The sequence below is a fragment of the Saccopteryx bilineata genome, chromosome 2, assembly GCF_036850765.1.
Source record: "Saccopteryx bilineata isolate mSacBil1 chromosome 2, mSacBil1_pri_phased_curated, whole genome shotgun sequence".
NCBI lineage: Eukaryota > Metazoa > Chordata > Mammalia > Chiroptera > Emballonuridae > Saccopteryx > Saccopteryx bilineata.
This window is the reverse complement of record NC_089491.1, coordinates 37,944,877-37,965,748: the sequence shown is the minus strand read 5'-3', so window position 1 is coordinate 37,965,748 and position 20,872 is coordinate 37,944,877. Positions and strand designations below refer to the sequence as shown.

Below are 20,872 nucleotides of genomic sequence, written 5' to 3'. Positions count from 1 at the left end.
GCCAATAGGCATATGAAAAAATGCTCAACATCACTAATCATTAGAGAAATGCAAATTAAAACCACAATGAGATATCACCTCATACCAGTCAGAATGGCACTTATCAACAAAACAACACAGAATAAGTGCTGGCGAGGATGTGGAGAAAAGGGAACCCTCCTGCACTGCTGGTGGGAATGCAGACTGGTGCAGCCACTGTGGAAAACAGTATGGAGATTCCTCAAAAAACTGAAAATCGAACTGCCTCTTGACCCAGCTATCCCACTTTTAGGTCACAGGTTTTAACCTGGTTTGTTTTATACTTAGAGTTTGAAAAGACCTTAGGAAGTCATCTGATTCATCCTTCTGCCTCCAAACAGGTGCAATGGGTTGAGCTAAGGAAGGAGTCAAATGGTTGACCTAATGGAGAAAGGCATACACTTGCTGGCTGGATCAGTGAAAGAGAATAATTTTTTCTAGGTATAATTCCTTTTGAGCAGAGTGAGACCCTAGGACAAAGTTGAGTTTATTATCAGATTCTTAAGGAATAAAGGAAAGCAACCCTTTACAACTCAGTGAGGTCAGTGGCTTCTAGCTCATTCTTTTTTTTTTTTTTTTTTTTTCTTGTATTTTTCTGAAGTGAGAAGTCGGGAGGAAGATAGACTTCTGCATGCGCCCTACCGGGACCCATCCGGCATGCTCACTAGGGGGTGATGCTCTGCCCATCTGGGGTGTTGCTCTGTTGCAACCAGAGCCATTCTAGCTCCTGAGGCGGAGGCCATGGAGCCTTCCTCAGTGCCCGGGCCAACTTTGCTCCAATGGAGCCTTAGCTGTGGGAGGGGAAGAGAGAGACAGAGAGGAAGGAGAGGGGGAAGGGTGGAGAAGCAGATGGGAGCTTCTCCTGTGTGCCCTGGCTGGGAATCGAACTCGAGACTCCCATACGCTGGGCCGACACTACCGCTGAGCCAAACGGCCAGGGCCTAGCTCATTCTTTTCCTGGGTAATAATTCCCAGTGCTGCAGTCTCCAGTCACTGAATTGAGGCCTTTGGAGCTTCAGGTATAGCTGAGCCTAAGAGGTAACAGTCTTGGAACCTGTTGGGGATTCCTCACCTGAATAGTCTCTATCAGTGATTTTGGTTATATTAAAAGTGCCTGCATATTTCCAATTCATAAGGGCAAACGAGATACCCACACTAGGTGGCTTTAGAAAAGAGCCCATTCGGCCCTGGCCGGTTGGCTCAGCGGTAGAGCGTTGGCCTGGCGTGCGGGGAACCCGGGTTCGATTCCCGGCCAGGGCACATAGGAGAAGCGCCCATTTGCTTCTCCACCCTCACCCCCTCCTTCCTCTCTGTCTCTCTCTTCCCCTCCCGCAGCCAAGGCTCCATTGGAGCAAAGATGGCCCGGGCGCTGGGGATGGCTCCTTGGCCTCTGCCCCAGGCGCTAGAGTGGCTCTGGTCGCGGCAGAGCGACGCCCTGGAGGGGCAGAGCATCGCCCCTGGTGGGCAGAGCATCGCCCCCTGGTGGGCAGAGCTTCGCCCCTGGTGGGCGTGCCGGGTGGATCCCGGTTGGGCGCATGCGGGAGTCTGTCTGACTGTCTCTCCCCGTTTCCAGCTTCAGAAAAAAAAATACAAAAAATAAAAAAAAGAAAAGAGCCCATTCTACTTTAGAGCCAGACTTAGAGTGTATTTGACTTGGACTTTTAGCCGAACTTTTCTGTAACATCGTTGAGAAGCCATCAGCAAAACAAGCTCTGTGTTTAGAAAGAGGACTCTGTATCAGAGAAGCCTGATAGCAAGCAGCTGGGTGTGTCTGGGACAGCCCTTCAGGCTAGGTCTCTTACAACAGTCCTACCGTGCTGGCTGGCCTCGCTTGAATCCAAAATAACATAACACCAATTCAAAACAGTGGCCTCCCCACCTAGGAAGGAGCAGCTACACGCAGCCCAGAAGAAAGACAGGTGAACTCCTGGAGGTTGGCTGCGCTTCCCTTTGTAGAACCGGACTCCTGCTGCCATAGCCAGGTGCTCTCAGACATCTTAACAACCTGTTTATTCTCTCCTTGCAGCTCAGCCCACACAGCCACAGGAATCACAAATCTTAAATCTCCAAATCCTTTCAGCATCTTTCAACACATTTCAGAGAGAAGTACTTGTAGGAAATTCAGTCTCCATCAAATCTCATGGCCTATAAATACATAGAACCTTGGTAGGCAGTTATACAAACTGATTTTCCATATTTGTGCAGAAAGTTCATTTCTGTATTCAGACGTAAGTTAGTGCAATTAATCAACATCATTCCTCAAACATATTTTATTTGAGACACAAAGAAAGAGATGCTATTTATTAGCCGATCATTTCTTCAGCCTCAGCACTCAACAAACCATGCTGTCTTACCTTTGCCCAGAGGTTTTCAGAGTGTCTTCTAAGGCAGTGGTTCTCAAAGTGTGCGCCAGGGCACACTGGTGAGCCCTAGAAGATTTCCAGGTGTGCCCTATGGTATTCCAGAGAAATATGTGCCTGTTGGGGACCAAAAAACCAACAGTTTTTGGAGTTTAGATTTTTGGGGGACAGAGGTGTGGAGAATTGGCTGTAAGCTGACAGTCTGCCCAAACCCTCATCACTTGCCTGATTAGGTTGCAAAAGGCTGTTAAGCTGTGGTGCTGGATTGTTTATACTACCCTCCATGTTCCCTGGAAAGACTGGAGGCAAGTTTCTTCTATCCTTTGTTTGGTGTAAAGTTAAGATGATATGTATGGTGGGGGTTTTGGATTGATGATTAGACATAAGGAATAGTCTCTTGAAGCCTTTTGGATTTCTATAAAAGAAAAATATGTCGCAATATCTAAAAAAGCTTTGAACATATTATTATAATTTTCAACACCCTATTTATGTGAATTAGGATTTTCTACCCTCAACACAATTAAGAGTAAAAAGAGAGGAATTCTTCGATGAGGAAATGAGAATTTACCTTTCAAATATATGCCAAATATTGAAGAAATTGCCAGGACACATCAGGCTCGTGTTTCTCATAAACACAAGAATGAAAAACAACACATTCGCACCAGGACCTGCCAGATTTACTAAATCTTACTAAGAATGTATCTATATATATAAAAAGATAATTTTTTTGTCATTTTTTTATTTTTTAACCCCTCTTTTTTACAAATTCTGAAAAACATAACAAAAAATGTTACATAAAAATGTGTTTTAATGTCAGAATAAATTTAATTTTGTTGTATTTATTTCGTTTAATTATCATAAAAGCATGCTTGGACTTTTTTTTTCTTTAATATTTGACTTAATTATTATAACATATTTCTCAGAAATTTGTATATAGTGCACCTATAATTATTTGTAGGATTTTAAATGCACCCGACTTCAAAAAGTTTGAGAACCATTGCTCTAAGCCCTAGAATGCCCTGAAGGTGCCTTTGGGGTCCTAATAGTGTAGAATGGAGAGAGAGTTGGAGTATATGGGACATTAGTCCTCGCCTGCTTCAGCCAGAGTAGTTCTGTTTGATGTCATGGGGCTGAAAAAGTTTGAAACTACTGTACTAGCCCTTATCTCACATCCCAAAACATCTTTTTTGTTGCCCTAGTCCTCTCCAGAGGCATGTTAGCAGTAATTTTAATAAAATTTTGATCTCCTCAGTTTGGACTCTACCCCTAAACATCCAGCATGGTACTTTATATACAGTAGGAGTACAGTGGGTAGATTGACTCCTGAGATGATAATTATTAATGGCCTTTGGATGCTTCTACATCAGCAAAAAATATATAGTATATCATAGTTTATTTTGATTTGTTACAATTTGAGCACTTCTGGCTTTTTTTGTTGGAATCAATCATGCAGTCTGAGGTGAAAACACAGTTAAAAGGAGTTACCTAACATAGATTGTTGCTGGTATAGAGAATACCTGACTAGGTCAACAAAGCAAAAATATTTATTGTTGATTTCCAAAGAAAGATAAGCAGAGGTGAAAGGTGAAAGATAAGCAGAGTGATTACTGAGAAAGACTAAGGACAGAGGTCTACTAAGATCACATAGTGGTATTTTTTTAGTACTGCCTACTTTCACTAATAATTAGACTGGATGGTTTTCTAAACTACTCAGTGTTTTGATTGAGGGAAATATAGATCTTTTTCTTTGCTAAGCTGCACTTATAACATCATCCAAGCTATATCATCAGTGCCTTTTGTATACGTCTACATGTCTTCTTTTTTAAATTTTGGCTTTGTTTTTTAATTAAATTAAGTTTTATAGATTTATATATACATTTAGGTTTTTTTTTAAGTCAAATGAGTCCCTGACTGATTGGCTCAGCAGTAGAGCATTAGCCTGGCATTGTGGAAGTCCTCGGTTTGATTCCCAGTCAGGACACACAGGGGAAGCAACCATCTGCTTCTCCACCCCTCCCTCTTCTTTCTCTCTCTCTCTCTCTCTCTGTTCACATCTCCCACAGCCATGGCTCAAATGGTTCAAGCAAGTTGGCCCTGGGTGCTGAGGATGGCTCCATGGCCTGTCCTCAGGTACTAAAATAGCTCAGTTGCTGAGCAACAGAGGAACACCCCAGATGGGCAGATCATCACCCCATAGAGGGCTTTCCAGGTGGATCCTGGTCAGGGCACAAGTGGAAGTCTATCTCTCTGCCTCCCTGCCTCCCACTTAATAAGAAAAAAAAATTTTTTTTAAAGGCCACATGATAGAAAAAGGACATTAGCAGAAAATATGGCAAAATCCAAATAGCCTGAAAGTTTAGTTAATAGTAATATCCTCTACGTCTATTTCTTTGTTTTGACAAATGTCCTATGGTTGTATAGGGGAACTGGTTGATGGATATACAGGAACTCTATCTTTGCAACTTTTCTAAAAATTATTCCAAAATAAATAATTTTGAAATTCTCTTAACAGTGAAAAAAAAAAAGAGGCAAATAATGCCAAATCTAAGACAATTAGAGCATCAAAATCAAGCATACCTGCAATGGATTGAAACCACTGAATTTTTCGAAAGAAAAGGAATCCAAGAGTCTGTACTGATACCAAATAAATAATGGAAGGAAGGGAGGGAGGAAGAAAAGAAGGAAAAGGAAAATCTTTTTTATATTAGAATGCCAACTAATAAATGTAGAAGAAATAATTGAAATCATTATCTTTCAACTATCAAAAATCATCAATGTATGCTAGCCTTTCTATAAAATGTTTATAGTTGTAGAGCACTTTCACACACTGTTTTGAATAGGGTACTGTTAGATCTACAGCAGGAGGTCTAATGTATCTCTCCTTAGTCTCCACATCCTTTTTTTTTTTAACATAATGACTCCTCATAAAATCGGCTGATCCAGACATAGGAATGCTAAATAACCAGTGATTATATTCATATATGTTTTATTTTCACCACCCCTGCATCTCTAATAATTTCTTGCTACTTGCTTATCTTTGAGATTTTCATCCTTTATTCAAAACATTTCATACATAGCTGATAAGTATTCTGTATCTGACACTCTTAATATCTGAAATTCTTGCAATTTATTTACTTTTTTAGATTTTATTTATTCATTTTTATTAGAGGGAGGGAGAGAGATAGAGAGAGAACAGGGAGAGGAGCAGGAAGCATCAACTCCCATATGTGCCTTGACCAGGCAAGCCCAGGGTTTTGAACCGCCGACCTCAGTGTTCCAGGTCGACGCTTTATCCACTGCGCCACCACAGGTCAGGCCATGAAATTCTTGCAATTTAAATGTATATTGTTTCCTCTGTCACTCACTCATAGAATCTTGCTTCCATGTGTATTTATGATCTTTGATATAAGCTAATTTTTGCTTGCTCTTTAGTTTTGAGAATCTTGTTGACTTAAGTTGGGGATATTTTTCTCCAGAGAAGGTTTGTTACTGCTTCTGCCAAAAGGTGGAGGTGAACCCAACCCTGGCTCACTTAAGCTTACTTTGAGGGTCTCAGATTAATGTGGGAGTCTCAATTTAGCATCCTTGCCTTTCTAGAGGTCCAAGGCTTGTCATTTGGACCACACAATTAGAGTGCTTGGGGAATTGGCCCACAAGGAACTCTGGTTCTCCCCCTTGCTTACTTACCCCTTGCTCATGATTTTTTGCCCTTTTAGGGAGTAGGGGGGTTAGACTCGGAAATTTCTTCTATTTACTGTGAGTCCTGAATTGTTTTTAAAAGTATATGTTATATAGGATTTAGTTTTTTACAAAAGGAAATCCTTTAATACCTTGTTCACTGTAATGCAGGTAGCAAAAGTCTATATAATTTGACATCCTACTTTTTTAACTCTCTTGTAAGCCTTTTTCTATACCAGTAAACAGTCATTATAAACGTAATTTCTATGGCTCTATTATATTTCATTGCATAGCTAGGCTACTGTTTTTCTATTTGATATTTAGAATATTTTCAGTTTTTTGCCATTGCAAGTAATACTGCAGAGAACATTATTGTAATGTGAGGCAAATTAGGATGGGGGGAGATAAGGAAGAAGCATAGCTGTTCTCTGAGCAAGTGTTGTAAACTCAAATGCTTTATAGAATCCAGGCAACAAATACAAATGAGGAAAGTGAACCAGTGAAGCTGGTAGGTACAAAAGACCATAAGGAGCAGTGAGAACATATCAAACTGAAGGACACATGCCCATCTTATGAGGGCAGCCACTTCCCAAATCCAGCCTGTTGTTACCATCTAGGAATGGATGTCTGGTACAGTCAGTTATGATTTTTCAAGCAAGACAAGCTGGAAAATCAGATTATTTTTTTAGAACTATTCAAAAATTTTATGTTGGCATTTTTACTATGCAAGCTACATTAAACCTGTTGACATATAAGATGTGACTGTCAGGCTATCACATGCAACCTTTGCTCTATGGTCATGACTGTGGGAATAAACAGTAGGGAAGTACTGACTGAAGACACAGTCTCTCAGGCATAGTTCCATCCTTAGTATGAAAATGGAGAGAAATGAGGGGTAAGAGTTTAAGATCTCAGCATTGAAGATTTATTTACTAAGCACTTTATTAAGGCTCAGTCATTTTTGTCTCCCCTCCTCTCCTCTTTCTTATCATACATGCTATTCTCAGGCTAAGTAACCTTCTGAAAGCTGACTTAGGTTCAGCTAGCCCTACTGGGCTTGCCATCCAGTAGCTTTATCAAACAAACATGGGTGGTGCCCTAAAGTTCCCAGGCTCTGTGCTCAGAATTACTTGTCAAAATATAAGACTAAGTCACAGCTCCACACTTCAAACATGTGATGGCATCAAGAGATAAAAAAGAAAACCAAATGGCCAAGGTTTGGTACCAAATGAAATGAACAGACAATTGGTATTGAAGAAGTTCAGAAGAAAAACTTCGACGTTAACAAAATTCAGAATAAATTTGGCATGTGTTGGAACATGATTGGGTAACTAGGAAGGAATTTGAACACCACATTAAGGAATTTGGCTTATCCTATAGGTGGTTGGGAGCCACTGGAAGCTTTTTTTATAGTCAGGTGACATATTGAAGGCAGTACTTTGGAAAGATTGATCTTGTATTAGTATTTATATATAGGATAGCTGAGAGGAAAGAGCCAGAATGAAAGCCAGAAAACTAGTTAGAAGACTAACAATTCAGAGGAGAGGTAATACAGGTCTGAATTAGAATGATAGGAATTATGGATGGGAATCTTAAAGGTAATATTATGAGGGTTAAGAACACTGATTTTGGAATCAAACAGATCTGTATCAGAACCCTAGATTATCATAGTTACCTTAGGAAGGTTAATATCCCTGAGCCTCATATTTCTCATCTGTAAAATAAAGATTAGAGAGTGGCTCTATGGATTAAATGAGATAATGTAAGTAAGTGCTTATCCTAATAGCTGTAATATAGCAAAAGCACAATAAATTATCAGATCAATAATACATTGGAAGAAAGACCAGCATGACTTGGTGATTGTCTGAATGTGAATAGGGTCCAGATGACTCTTAACATTTTCAAGCTTGTGTTACTAGTAATCCAAAGGAAGCTAATTTCAAATAGAAAAATCAATTTGGCTTTAAGATGTATTGAATTTGAGGTAATAGTAAGAAGTATCAAACAGGCTACTGGAGATCTGATTCTGGAAGTTCAGGAAGAAGGTAAGATTTAGAAATGGGAAGGGCTAACCTTCACTTCTTAGGTGGAAGAATCAGTTCTGAGCCTTGTTGTAAATCTACATTTAAATATGGGTCAGGTATTGTTTTTCTTAAACAATGAAGAAATAATGGTTAAAGAAGTAGAACTAGGAGGACTGGTATTATAGAAGCCAAAGGGAAGAAAAGATTTCAGTAGGAAAGGATGGATAATTTAAATATTTTAAGTTCAAAAATTGTAACTGATTCAGACAGTTCAAGTATTACAAGAAGACAGACTTTGGTGCTTAAGAAATGGTTAAGGGGTCCTGGGTGGCTGGCTCAGTGGATAAAGTGTTGGCCCAGCTTATGAACATCCCAGGTTCAATTGCCGGTCATGGCACACAAGAGAAGCGACTATCTGCTTCTCCCCCCTCCATCTTCCCCGTCTCTCTCTTTTCCCCTCTCGCAGCCAGTGGCTTAACTGTTTTGAGCATCAGCACCAGGCACTAAAAATAGCTCAGTTGATTTGAGCATCGCCCCAGAAGGGTTGCCGGGTGGATCCTGGTCCAGGCACATGCGAGAGTTTGTCTCACTATCTCCCCTCTTCTCACTTAAAGAAGAGAGGGGGGGGGAGAGAGAAAGAAGAAAGAGAGAGAGAGGTAGTTAAGGAAAAAGAAGAATTAATATAAGTGCATGCTTTTAAAATTTTTGGTGGTGGGTATGCAACATAATTGAACGACAAGATAACCTGGACTTGTTATCTTTGAATATATGTATCCTGATTTATTGATGTCACCCCATTAAAAAAATAAAATTATAAAATAAAAATAAAAAAAAATAAAAATTTTTGGTGTTGGCCCTGGCCGGTTGGCTCAGTAGTAGAGCGTCGGCCTGGCGTGCAGGAGTCCCGGGTTCAATTCCCGGCCAGGACACACAGGAGAAGCACCCATCTGCTTCTCCACCCCTCCCCCTCTCCTTCCTCTCTGTCTCTCTTTTCCCCTCCTGCAGCCGAGGCTCCATTGGAGCAAAAGTTGGCCCCGGGCGCTGAGGATGGCTCTGTGGCCTCTGCCTCAGGTGCTAGAATGGCTCTGGTCACAACAGAGCAACGCCCCAGATGGGCAGAGCATCGCCCCCTGGTGGGCATGCTGGGTGGATCCCGGTGATAGCTAAGATAAAAGACAAAGTGATTGCAACATTTTAAAATCCTCCCAACAATGTGAGAGAGTTCTAATTTCTCTGTACCATCAACACTTATTATTGTCTGTTTTTCTTATTTTAGCCAGTCTAGTAGGGTAAAGTGGTACTTCATTTAAGTTTTGGTTTTCACTTCCCTGCTAATTAATGATGTTGTGATTCTTTTACTGTGCTATTGACTATTTGTATGTCTTCTTTGGAGAAATGCCTATTCAAACCCAGTCCCCATATTTCAGTTGGATTCTATGTCTTTGTTGTTGAGTAAATGGGAGTCTTTATATATTCTGGATAGAAGTCCCTTATTAAATATGTGATTTGCAAATATTTTCTCCCATTCAGTGGTTTGTCTTTTTACTATCTTGATTGTGTCCTTGAAGCACAAAAGTTTTACATTTTGTCACTTGTATTTTTGGTATGTGTAAGAATGTGTTGCCTAAATCAAGGTCATAAAGAGTTACTGTATTCCTTTTTTTCAATTGACTTTTTTTTTTTAAACATGAGCAGCAAAGGTCTTCCAAGCTTTTGAGTCAGCTATGCCCACCGTGCACGCATTTATACTCAAGGAACAGGACTATTCTTATTGAGCAGGATTGACTAACCACCTTCTCTATCCCAAGCACTGTGCTAGGTTTTGTTTTTTTGTTGTTGTTGTTGTTTTTTTAGTGTGAGAGAGAGAGAGAGGGTCAGATAAGGACAGACAGACAGGAAGGAAGAGAGATGAGAAGCATTAGTTCTTCGTTGTGGCATCTTAGTTCATTCATTGCTTTCTCGTATGTGCCTTGATGGGGGCAGGGTGCTCCACCAGTGCGAGTGACCCCTTGTTCAAGCCAGTGACCTTGGACTCAAGCCAGCGACCTTGGGCTTCAAGCCAGCAACTGTGGAATCATGTCTATGATCCCATGCTCAAGCCAGTGACCCCGCACTCAAGCTGGTGAACCCACACTCAAGCTGGCAACCTCAGGGTTTTGAATGTGGGTCCTCAGTGTCCCAGACTGATGCTCTAGCTACTGCACCACTGCCTGATCAGGTTTTATTGGAAACACAAAATAAAAATTATACTGTCCTATGCACTGAATATTGGGATACAAAGATGAATTAACTTAGAATGTGCAGTCTAGAAGGGCCGTTAAGTCAGATATGCTAAAAAGAACAATAACCATGTCAAGTGAGAATTTATTTACTTAATCTTTAAACTTGTCATAGACTGATGTTAGAGTCTGATGAAGTTTGCATCAGAATGCAATGAAATGAGAAAAATGACAAATGCTTTCTTTTATGAAATGATGACAGTTGATGTAAGGTGTTTTTGTTTTTAATTTTCCCATTGATTTGAGAGAGAGAGAAGAAGGGGCAAAGAGAGAGAAAAGCATCAACTCGTTCCACTTAATTGTTCCATTTAGTTGTGTACTCTTTGATTGCTTCTTTGCACCCGACCAGGATCCACCCAGCATGCCTACTAGGGGGTGATGCTCTGCCCATCTGGGGCGTTGCTCCATTGCAACCAGAGCCATTCTAGCGCCTGAGGCAGAGGCCATGGAGCAGTCCTCAGCACCTGGACCAACTTTGCTCCAATAGAGCTTTGGCTGTGGGAGGGGAAGAGAGAGACAGAGAGAAAGTAGAGGGGGAGGGGTAGAGAAGCAGATGGGTGCTTCTCCTGTGTGCCCTGGTTGGTAATTGAACCCAGGACTTCCACATGCCAGGCTGATACTCTACCACTGAGCCAACCGGCCAGGGCCCCATATTTTTAAATAAATAAAAAATATTATGTACTGTTAATGTTAAAATTGCACATATGGAACCAAATTTGATGTCATTAAAAGAAAGTGTAAAGTTGGGGTTTTGCAGGGCCCTTCAGAAGTCAGAGCCCAGGGCACACTCCCAGTGTGCCCACTGTTAAATCCACCTCTGGTGTCCTGACCAGGGGTCGAACCCACAACCTTTGCATACTGGGATAATGCTCTATCTTCTGATACCTCAGCAGGGCCTAAGTTTTTTTGTTTTGTTTTGGGTTTTTTTGTTTAATGATGCTACTTGGCAGTATAAGAAATTGGCAATGCTATATTGATCCCCTGATTTTTATGGGATTTTCTTCTTGTCTCTAAAATCAGCAACTTATAGCCATGGGTTCAAAAGACAGATCATTTCTGGCTTGGGGTGATTAGTGAAGATCTGATGGATAAGTGGATGTGGGCCTGTAGGATTTGGCTGATTTTAAGTATAGCCAAGTATAACGGGCGGGAGAATCTGAACAAAGGCAGCAGAATAGAAATGAACTTTATGAAACAGGTTTGAAGGACTACATGATTGGGTGTGGGAAGTAAGGTTGGGTGGAGAGGGCATGCAGAGCTATACTTGAGGAGCTTGAAAGCCAAAATGAGTTTAAACTTGATTCTCTAGGTAATGAGAAACCATTAAAAGGGACAGGAGGATGGACATATTGAAGAAAGTAGGTGCTTTGAGGAAATGAATCTGGCAGTTCTAGAAGGTAAATTGCAGATGAGAAGACTAGTTAAGAGGCAGTTGAGGTTTATAATGTGACAGTATTTGTATTTTGTTTCTAGCCAGAAAATGATTTGATCTTTTATCAGAAGCCCTGTAGAGCTTGGCAATAGTGGGTAGAAAGTAGGTAATGATGTGGTCTGTGATATAGTGAAGTAAGCCAAGCACTGGAAATATGAGAGCTGCCGCCTTTTAGACAGGCAACTGGAAATATTTCATAAGTAGTGGCTCTCCAGTGCAATGCATGACTTAGCCTCACAGAAATTTCAGGGACAGAGATCCTGGGCACAGAGCTCTTATAATAGGAAGCTACAACTCCAAGCACTTGGTCATGGAAATTGACTTTGCCCTAATCTACAGCTGCTTATCTAAACCCCTTTGAGGCCTGTATCAGCTAGGGGAGAGGGAGGTACAGTGACACCATTTCTGCTCCTTTTAGATTCTGTAAGAATCTCTTATGGTTAGTTTTATGAACAGCAGCCTCCCTCTCTCCTTCCCTTCCTGTTTCCTGCTGTGTAGGATCAAGGGTCCGTGGCACCTCAACCAGTCAAAGTTTGATAGGTTTTTGCATTTTAGCCACTTCTCTTCTCTCTACAATTCAGCTTATCTCAGCATATCATGAGTGAGCACATGGGTTCCATAGGGAATAGAAAGACCAATAAGGGGAGAGAAACTATATCTCTTCTGGATCCTGTGTGGTGGCTGCTATGTTCCTGGCCAGTGGACCCAAGCCTTTTTCCTAGGGACCTGAGCTCCAAGGGCTTGGCTGTGGCGTCCAGACGGTCATCAACACTGAGAGAGGAGCCCTAGGCAGGGCTAGTGCTTAGGGGCCAAGCCCAGCTTGAGACCATCTCTTTGTTCAAGGGTGACAGCAGGGGGCAGTGGCATGAAGTGAACAGGGACATATTGCTACTTACTGTACAACTTGCTCTGGCTGTGGCTTCTCTGCTATTTACTAATTCCCACAAAACTGGCCTAGAACCTGAGGAGAGGGAAGCAGGGAAGGAGTGGGGGGCTCTGTAGGTCTACAGGCAGAACAGATTTTTTTTCTGGCCTAAGGGAGACCATTTCCTTTTTTTTTTTTAGCTTTCCTTTCCCTAAAAATAGGCCTCCCACCCCCATGGCCTGACCAAATAGATTCTGTCTCCCCAAGGACCCAGCTGGGCCCTACTCAGCACTGACCAAAAATTGATGTGAGAGGGGAAGGTTCTACTCTAGTTACATTAGCAGACCCTCAGAAGATACAGGAACTGAATTGGACCCGGTGTTAGGAAAGGGGCCTGCCACCAATTTGGTCCTAAGGCTCACTGCTTCCCTCTATATAGAAGTCTGCCTGTGGCCCAGCCTCTTTTTTCTGAAACAGACCCCATTTCTCAGAAGAGGCACACCCTGGAAAGCCTAGTGCTACGTCTAGATGGGCTTCCGTAAAGACTGAACTTGGGGTTACTGCTGGTCCCTGAAGCCTCCCTTTAGGGCTTCAAGAACCCCCTCCCAGGCTGGCGGCTCCACCCTGAGGCTAGTCTGGGATTCTAGTGAAAGGAAAAAGCTGGAAAACAAGAAGTCATTCAGAGTGGGCAAAAAGAGGAGGGAGAGGTTTTTGGCTCTGATCTAAAAGGAGGGGCCTAAGGAAGGAAGGAAGCTCTAAGCCTCTGCCCAGACCTTTTCCTGAGACTCTTTAAGGACAAGAGAGGAGCTAGGTCCAGTGCTCTCCCTGATTTCCTTTGCTGCCTTGAGAGTTTTCATCTTGCAGCACCGGCTACCCTCGGAGGCTGTCTCTTTTCTCTACCCTCCTCCTTCCCTAGTCCAAAGGCCCTCGGGAACTGACAGGGAGGGAGGCTGAGCGGCTGTACTGTGGGCATGCCTGCTCCTTTCCCTTCCCCCTTCCCTCAGCAGCAACGTCACCGCAGCACCAGCGGCAGCAGCAGCAAGGATACTGGGGCTGGGATTGCGCAGCCTCCCTGCATTAGCAACGATGCCATTGTATTAGCAGAAATCAGATCTTAGGAAATCGGCCCGATTCCCCCTGTGTGTTCCCGTGGAACAGTGCCTCAGCTGGAACTGTCAAGGTAGAGCGTGGTTGGAGTGCAAAAGGAACAGAAGCCTACGGGTTCAGCTCAAGGCTCCGCACAGAGGTATGGCTCAGCGGGAGCTGGGGGAGGGGCAGGGCACTGACGCTAGGATAACCGACCGATCAGCACATTTGGACCCTAATGAGGGTTGGCTTTGTTTTTCCTAAAGAGAGCGAACAGGAGAGCATTAGACAAGCTCATCCATGCATATTTGGACTGTGGTGTAGAGATGGGTAAAAGCAGAGACTTGGGCTTTATTATTATTGTTATTATTATTGTCAAGTAGAAGAGCCCCTCCTTCCTTTCTGGGCATTTCTAATGAAGCTGCTAGTATGGGTCAGGGTTGAAGGGGTCAGATCTAGAAACAAAGGCTTAATGGGAGGAGACACCCCTAAAGCTATTGTAAGTTTATGATGGAGAACAAGAAGGGATCTGTGCTGCTTTCAAGAGAAAGGGCTGGGAAGCATCCAGCCCATCCTTTCCCTCCACATATATACACATCTATAGACACACTTACTGTATCTTCTGATACTACAGGAGCCACCTAGAGGTGTAAGGATGGATGGAGTAAGAATGTTCACCAAGAGGCTCTACAGTATGAAGGGAGGGAGCAGGAAGCAGTCATTGTAATGCCTAGAGCACCTGACCTGTTATAATTAGTCTTCTTATACAGACTTAGATCTCTAAGTCTCTTCTTTAGAAGAGACCTAAGCATAAGCTGATACTTTTGAATTCACTCTCCCACTCTCTTCCCTCCAGTCCTGCCTAAGAGAGGACCCTGGCAGGTGAAAGACTATCAGTCCAGCGGAGTGAGGCTCCTCTGGGGCCTCAGGTCAAGGTCATATTGCTAGAGAATAGCAACTGAGTCTGCCCCACCCCACTTTAAGAGGCCAAAAAAAGAGGCAAGGGGTTCTATTGACTGGCAGAAAGACACTGATGACCAAAGACAGGGGAAATCTTTCTTCTGGAGTTCAGAACATTTTCCTGCCCAGAGTAACCCTATTGCTGAGCAGAGAGAAAGAGTTCCTTAAGTTCCCATTTCCTTTGACCACCTTGGTGGAAGATTCAAAGACATATGCTAATAGGAATCTATAGTTCTATGTACAAATGTGTGGTTGGGGGAAAATATCCTAGGAAGTTGTAGGAAGATGTTAGTTCCCAGGAAGCACTGCGAAATGTGAACTACAGAGCAGGGGAAGGATTTTTGAAGGCTGAATAGAATAGGGCATGAGGGCTGGGAATTAGGGCAAGAGGTAGGATTGAAGAGTGTTATTAGAGCATGGGGCAGTAATACGAAAAGGACAGTAGATTGAGACAAAAAAAGGAGGGTAATGCAAATTATGCACAACTCTGAAAAGAGCGCTTCTACCTCCTTGTTTTGTCACCTTTGTTAAAGTTCAAGGGCCACAGTACTAAACTTGTCATTCTGGAACAAACGACATTCCCAGGAAAGAAGTCGGAGAGATATGCTTTTGCCAGAGGTGCTCTTTGGTGTTTGAAATCGTCATCCCATTCTTAACTGATCATGAAAGGTCAAAAGTTAGGATTCCTGAGCCCTATCTTAATTCTGTCACTTATTTACTGAGTGATCTTAGGAAAACCATATTATTTTTCTGGGTGTCGATCTTATTCTGCTCACTTTGGTGAGTTGTGAGGATCAGTAAGATGCCATACATAAAAAGTACATGTGAAAGTTTGGGAGTACGGGAAGGTATGAATACAAAATCTCATGAGATGCCTACAGAACTTCACCTTAGTTGGCTGAACTAGAGTTGTCTGCGGAGGGATGATTGACAGACATACTGTGGCCCTTGTGTGGAGATCAGGAAGGAATAAGATCCCTGAGATACAAAAATATAAAATAAAATGAAGTGAACCAGTGAAAGATCTTTTTACTTAAAACAGGATTTCATACAACCCAAATGAAAAGCTAAAATTATACAACTTTTAGGAAAAAACGGGAAATTTTCTATGGTCTTGGGATAAGCAAAGATTTCTTAGATAAGACATAGAAAGCTTTAACTTTAAAAGAAAAAAGATAACTAGAACTTCATAAAATTAAAAACTTCTATTTAAAAAAAATACCATTAAGAAAACAAATTGGCAAAGCCACAGAGTAAGAGAAAATATTCTAATGACATATGCCCAACAAAAGATCTGTACCTAGAATAAATAAACAACTCTTGCCCCAGCCGGATAGCTCAGTTGGTTGGAATATTATTCCAATATACCAGGGTTGCGGGTTCAGGTTTGATCCCTGGTCAGGGCACACACAGGAATAGATAGATGTTCCTCTCGCTCTCTCCTGTCTTCTCTCTAAAATCAATAAAATAAATATTTTAAAAATTAATTAATAAAAATTTAAAAGCCAAAATGTAAAAAGAAAAGCCAAAAATGTCACAGAATAAATAATAAATAAAAACACTCTTAAATTCAATTTTAAAAAAAGACAAGTTAATTTTTAAATGGGTAAAATAGGAGTCAACAAATAACCAAGTGCCTAGTATGTTTCAAGCACTATGTATAGGTTCTAGGGACACAGAGTTAATTATATCACAGTTTTTTACCTCAAGGAACTACGCTCTATTCTGGGGGACAGATATGTAAATGTAACATTATGATACTACTGTCAGAGCCCTCCAGCCAAAGGTTCTTCATCACTTCTCATATTCATTGTACTTTATCCCTGGTTGAGAGAATCAGCTTTCTATCTAGACCAGGGGTCAGGAACCTTTTTGGCTGAGAGAGCCTGAACGCCACATATTTTAAAATGTAATTCTGTGAGAGCCATACAACAACCCATGTACGTTAGGCATTATCCAATAAAAATTGGGTTTTGTCCCAAAAGACAGCTGTGATTGGCTCCAGCCACCCGCAGCCATGAACATAAGTGGTAGAAAATGAATGGATTGTAATACATGAGAATGTTTTATATTTTTAACGTTATTATTTTTTTATTAAAGATTTGTCTGTGAGCCAGATGCAGCCATCAAAAGAGCCATATCTGGCTCACGAGCCATAGGTTCCCAACCCCTGATCTAGACTCTGTGTGCCACTCACTATGTTTTTCCATTTTAATGTATGTATGATCCAGTAATAGTTTTGTGGGTCAGAATCATAAATTCTTATGTGTGTACACTTGTGAATGCTTCTTGAAAATGGTACCTTAAAAGGGATTAGCCAAAAAACATATATACATAGACACAGACAACAGTGTGGCAATAGCGGGAAAAGAGAGTGGGGATGAGGCGGAGTGGGCAGAGTGGGGAAAACGGGGATAGAAAGAGACTTTGCTTGGGACAGAGGGTGCATGATGCAGTGTGCAGATGGTATTTCATTGACTTGTACACTTGAACCTGTATGGTTTTGTGAACCAATGTGAACCAATAAACTAAATAAATAGATAAATGAATAAAAATAAAGGGGGGAGGGATTCACTGAAGATCAAGTGATAGCTGTTGCTCATAGGTATGCCCAAATTACTGCTCCATGTCCAAGAAAGTTCTCCATGTTCCTTTTTAGTCCAGACCCTGGATTATGGCCTGGATACTAGGGAAACCTAGTACCATATGAAGGGGAAGACCCCTCTCAAACTCCTGAGCCACAGTATCTGTGGTGTTTAAAGAAAAAATCTTTAAATTATATATGGGTATTTACCATATATAATTTACCAATTATATATATGGGTATTTACCATATATAGATTAGAAAACACAGACGAAATAAAAGAATAAAATAAAAAATACAGGGGTCCTTGGGTTATGATACAGTTCCATTCCTACAACAGTGACATAACCTGAATTTTGGTGTAAGTCAAAACACCCTAACACAAACAGAACACTTGCACTTTTAACAGTCCAAAATGGCATAGGTAAGTGTACTGGAGAACACCAACTCCCTCACTCATATGCCAAGTTCCTGCGTATTGTTGCGCTGTGTGCAACCAGATTAGTTCACCCACGTAGTTCATAAGTATGAGGCTAATGGTGTAAGCCGAAACACTCACATCTCGAGTTTTTTTTTAAGTTTTTATGGAAGTGAGAATTGTAAACTCGAAACGTCATATGCTGAGACTGTCGTAACCAAAGGACCCCCTGTAATCCAAAATCACTCAATTGAGATAAGCACTGTTAACATTTATTGTATATGCTTTTGAATTTTCTTCCATGCATATCACTATCGTCTGAATGTTTGTGTCCCCCAGAATCATATGTTGAATCCTAACCCCCAAAAGTAATGATAGTAAGAAGGGGGCCTTTGGGAGGTGGTTAGATCATAAGGGCATAGCCCTCATGAATGGAATTAGTGCCCTTATAAAGCAGGCTCCAAGGAGATCCCTTCTCCCTTATGCCCTGTGAGGACAGAGCAAGAAGGTGCCAGCTGTGTACCAGAAAGAGGGCTTTCACCAAAGTGCACCCATACTGGCACCTTGGTCTTGGACTTCCCAGGAGCCAGAACTGTGAGAAACAAATGTCTGCCTTTTATAAGCCACCCAGTCTGAGGTACTTTGTTGTAGCAGCCTGAACTAATTAAGACAGATATAGACATATTTATTTACAAAAATTGTGTCATACTGTTTTTAATCTGCTATTTTCACTTAATATTTTGTGAACATTTTCCCAAATCAATAATTATATTAACACAACTATTATTTTTGTGTGTGTGTGACAGAGTCAGAGAGAGAGACAGATAGAGACAGATAGACAGGAAGGGAGAGAGATAAGCATCAATTCAACTACCTGCCTTAGTTGTTCATTAATTGCTTTCTCATATGTGCCTTGACCAGAGGGATACAGCAGAGCGAGTGACCCCTTGCTCAAGCCAACGACCTTTGGGCTCAAGCTGGTGAGCTTTGCTCAAACTAGATGAGCCTGCACTCAAGCTGGTGACCTCGAGATCTCAAACCTGGGTCCTCCATGTCCCAGTCTGACGCTTCATCCACTGCACCACCGCCTGGTCAGGCAACACAACATTATTTTAATGATACTCTGTTCTGTACATTTTAAAATAATTATTATTGGAATTTAAGGGTGTTTTGAACTTTGTTATAGTTGTGGCATATGTATTTGAGCCCAAAGTTTTCTTGGTGAAGGAATAGAAAAGATAAAAGGAGTGAAGGGAAAATTATCCTCATAGCTAAACCTTCCAAAATCCACTTTATCTCTCTAGACAAAATCCCACAATTTAAGGCACTGTTCCTTCTTTTCTCATTCTCACCAAATGCCCAGTATCCTCCCCTCTTCCTCTTCCTCACCTCAGGTTTTTTTTTAAGATTTTATTTACTGATTTTAGGGAGCAGAGAGAGAGAGAGAGAGAGAGAAAGGGGTGGGGAGAAGAGGGAAGCATCAACTTGGAGTACAGTTGTCCCTCGCCATATTGCGGTTCACTTTCTGCTGTCTCACTATATCGCAGATTTTTAAATTGTATATATCTAATTTTGTATTATGGGGTTTTTTTGCTATATTGTGGGATTTTGTGGTATATAGGTATTTTTATATATTTATTTGAATTATTTTTGCAGTAAAACAAGCATTTTCTAGCTTAAAAATTGAAAACAATATAAAAACCAAAAAATACTAATTAAAACATATTAAAAGGATATAAATCATCATCTTCTTCATCATTCAAGTTTTATAATCACCGGTTAGTACCCATATAGAATTTTATATGTTGTTAAAATTACTTAGGTTTAAGAGTGTAGAAAGTGTTTAAAAGCATAGAAAGTGTTTATAAGAGTGTGGGAAAGGTTAATAACAGTGTGGGGAGGGTTTATAAAGCCTTAAAATATATATAAATAATAAAATAAATATAAGGTTGCTACTTCGTGGATTTTTGCCTATTGCGGTGGGGTTCTGGAACCTAACCCCGTGATAGACGGGACCACTGTAGTTACTTCTTGTATGTGCCTTGACCAGGCAAGCCTGGGGTTTTGGATCAGCGACCTCAGCATTCCAGGTCAGTGTTTTATCCACTGTGCCACCACAGGTCAGGCCTCACTTCAGCTTTATTAAGGTATAACTCACATGCCATAAAATTCACCCTTTTATAAAATTGAGATATGAAATATCATAAAATTCCAGTTTTTATTTTATTCACAGACTTGTTTAACCGCCACCACTGTCTGATTTCAGAACATTTGCTTCACCCCAAAAAGAACCTCCATACCATTTGCAGTCACTACCCATCCCAGTATCCCAGTCCCTGGTAACCACTAATCTACATTCTGGATGTTTCGTGTAAATGGATTCATACAACATCATACAGAGGCCTTTATGACTAGCTTCTTTCACTTGCCATTTTGAGGTTCATTCATGTTTTAGCCTATATTAGTATTTCATTCCTTTTATTGCTAAATAATATTGTTACGTGTGTATACCATTATATTTTTGTGAGAAAGAGAGAGAGAGAGAGAAAGGGAGAGAGATGAGAAGCATCAATTCACAGTTGTGGCACTATAGGTGTTCATTGATTGCTTCTCATACATGCCTAGACTAGGGGTCTCCAGCCAAGCCATGACCCCTTGCTCAACCCAGTGACCTTGGGCTTCAAGCCAGTGACCATGGGATCCTATCCATGATCCCACGTGCAAGCTGGTGACCCTGCGCTCAAGCTGGTGAGCCCGTGCTCAAGCTGGTAAGCCTGCACTCAAGCTGGCAACCTCAGGGTTTCGAACTTGGGTCCTCAGCATCCCAGGTCGATGTTCTATCCACTGCACTGCCACCAGTCAGGCTATACCAGGGGTCGGGAACCTTTTTGGCTAAGAGACCATAAACGCCACATATTTTAAAATGTAATTTCATGAGAGTCATACAATGACCTGTGTACATTATGCATTATCTAATAAAAATTTGGTGTTGTCCCGGAGGAGAGCTGTGATTGGCTCCAGCCACCAGCAACCATGAACATGAGTGGTAGGAAATGAATGGATTGTAATACATGAGAATGTTTTATATTTTTAAAGTTACTATTTTTTTTTTATTAAAGATTTGTCTGTGAGGCCTGACCAGGTGGTGGCGCAGTGGGTAAAGCGTCG

The 20,872-nt window shown here is 41.4% G+C and overlaps 1 protein-coding gene across 6 annotated transcripts in view; it reads left to right on the top strand.

Annotated features, from left to right (window-relative positions):
• Positions 1-20,872, top strand: part of RUSC2 (RUN and SH3 domain containing 2) — an 88,871-nt gene that overhangs the window by 50,648 nt on the left and 17,351 nt on the right. The window contains exon 1 of one of the 6 annotated variants that reach the window (XM_066256814.1): positions 13,459-13,902. The exons of the other annotated variants lie outside the window; for them this stretch is intronic. The gene's annotated coding sequence lies outside the window, so the exon portion shown is untranslated. Of the gene's footprint in view, positions 1-13,458; positions 13,903-20,872 lie in introns of those variants that run through there. 6 annotated transcript variants of the gene reach the window in all.